Below are 2,962 nucleotides of genomic sequence, written 5' to 3' on the forward strand. Positions count from 1 at the left end.
TATTACTCCATTTTGGAGTGGGTTTTGGAGTGGGGTTGGAGATGATTTTACTGCAAAATGGAGTTTGGAGTGGGTTTTGGAGTAGGGTTGGAGATGCTCTCAGTCAACTGTCAATAGAAATCCAACGGTTTCACCAGTGACGAACGATTCCGATCAATGTCAGTTGGAAGCCGAATAGACTTCTTTAATCTGGTGCCGTTACGGAAATTAATTGGTTCATGCATCTTCATTAACATTCACATTAATACCTACTCTCTACTTCTCACACGATTTCACATTCAATGAATCCCTTCATTCATTCATGTGTGTTAATCCTCCATTATAAATATGAAAGTTTTCTTCCAACAAAATCATCAGTTCATTTCTCTTAATAAACAACACAAAAAGGTGTTAAAAAAAGATTTGTTAAGCTCATGATTGTACTTAACGGCTTGTGACAGAAAATTAAAGTGATAAGAAACAGAAAAAAATGAGATGAGAAACAGAATAAACAGAGAAGAAGCGAAAAGAGAAAGACGATAGAAGAGGGGAGATAACTTTTTTTAGTGAACCATTTTTTTAAAAGATTTATTTATCTTTAACTTATAATAATTTATAACATTTTGATGTTGATTTTTCATCATTGTGGCTCCCTGAAAGATTGTTGGCTCTGATCTCAAGGATACAACAGTTAGTGCCGACACTTATGGATATAGAATCATGTGTGAGTATGCATGATTGTGATTTGTGAGTATATTTCAATAACATCTTTTCCAAACCGACTACTGGACTGTGAATTCTATTTAACTTGACTGCTTCTGTGTCTCCAAAATTGGCTAAGTTTTGATATATATAAGAATGCATTTTTCTTATTATACTTCTAAGTTCGAGTCTGCATATATCACAATAAAATGAGGACGGTGGACGAATGAGCTGAGTGTGGAATACTAAACATGTTCTTACATAAAATTAAAGCGTTGTAGTTTTGTCCAAACACTAACTTATGCCTTATTTAAAACACTCTTTTCCCATAACATATATACTCTGTTCTCGACAAATGACACCTGCTAACCTAAGAAAAAAAAAAACAATCACAGCGTTGACACATTTGAAAGAAAATTCGTCCAACCGCGCCTCCTATTTCAGATAAAAACAAATAGAACTAATACGATATGAAAAACAATAGTTTCAAATATATAGATATACATATGAAAATAATGTTTCATTTGACATCAACCTAAAATAATATTTTAGCACATAATTAATAAGAGAATATCAAAGACATAAATTTTAAAAATATTCATAAGAAAAAAATATACTACGATTTTTGTATTAAAAATTATTTTACTTATTATCAAAATTATCATAATTACAGTAAAATAAACAAAGAAAATATGTAAAACTATTATGTATTCACGAACATTTTAATATTAAGATGATCATGATCTATTAAAAGAATAACAAAACATACACAATAAAAGTTAATATCACCTTAAATTTTAAGTAAGCTAAACCTTTTGAAATACACTTTAACTGATATATTTATGTATTTTTGGTTACTAACACGCCTATAACGGGAATATATATATATATATACATATATATATATATATAGAGAGAGAGATTATGCTAATAGTAAAATTAGTTTTTTGGTTAATTTTAAATTAAGAATATATATATATATATATAGAGAGAGAGCGACAGAGAGAGAGGAAGAAATTATGCTAATAGTAAAAATTAATTTTTTGGTTTGTTTTAAATTAAGAAAATAGTATATCTCATATACATCTCTTGCAAATGTAAACCTAAAACACAAAGCACAAATCATATAAAAAATAATAATCTTGATTACTAGTAAAGTATATCCCGTCCGTAGGGCGGGCCAACACTAGTTGATTATAAAATATGCCTTGATATTACAAGAAAAAATAATAATAAAACATGTGTTGATATTACAAGAGCAAATAATTTATATTGTCTAAATATATTATGCATGATGTATTTGGCTTATGTTAAGCTGAAAATAATATAAGAAAATTAAAACTCTAAATAAAATACGAAAGACACTCAAGAATAACCAAATTCCTAATTAGTTATATTGCAAATTAATGCATTTATTATAAAACATAAAAAAATTAAGTTCAAAGATTCTACTGACCTAAAAATAATAACTTACATGCATGAAAAACCTCATATGCCAAGTTCATATTTAATAACTATTGGATTCATCTAACCATATATATATACATATATATTTTTTTTTAAATATATAATTTATGAAAAGAAATTTGTAATATTTATTAACATATTTTGACTAAGACTAAGGAAATATTCAATCATAATAATAATCAAAATCAATAACAAATAAAAAACAATATCTTGACAAGATATTATAAGGTAAGGAATTTATTTTTATATTATTTTGACTACAATCCAAGAAATTAAGCTCAAGGATATTTCGATAAAATTTTTCATTTATGCAAATTTATGTTATTATATATACAACAACATAAATCAAAATAAAACACTAAACAAAAATTAAGAAAAGTTCATACAAAATGGGTTTCTCCAAAAACATATTGTTCACATTTGTTTTTACCATCTTCTTCGTAATATCTAATGTTCATTGCTACCCAGGTATTTAATTTCACTTGTTTACTTAAATTTATCCTCCTTTATTTATCTAATTATAAGTTTTAACATTCCAATGATTCAGATTTTATATAGACTTTGAAGTAAAACAAGACTACAAAAAATGCTACCTTCCGTGTAAACAAATAGCCGAAGGATGTGAGAGGTTTTGTGCAGCTATGACCATTCAGTTAGTTGGTGAATGTATTTCTGATATATGTTGTTGTAGGTCAAAAATGCCAAATTAACATTATTAGAGATTATACATTTTGTACCAGTGTCAAAAGTGCTAATAAAGATCCAATTCAATTAGCAAACTGAAGTTACTTTGATAGAGAAATTATCTTTCCTT

Source organism: Brassica oleracea, chromosome C3, assembly GCF_000695525.1.
Source record: "Brassica oleracea var. oleracea cultivar TO1000 chromosome C3, BOL, whole genome shotgun sequence".
Taxonomy (NCBI): domain Eukaryota; kingdom Viridiplantae; phylum Streptophyta; class Magnoliopsida; order Brassicales; family Brassicaceae; genus Brassica; species Brassica oleracea.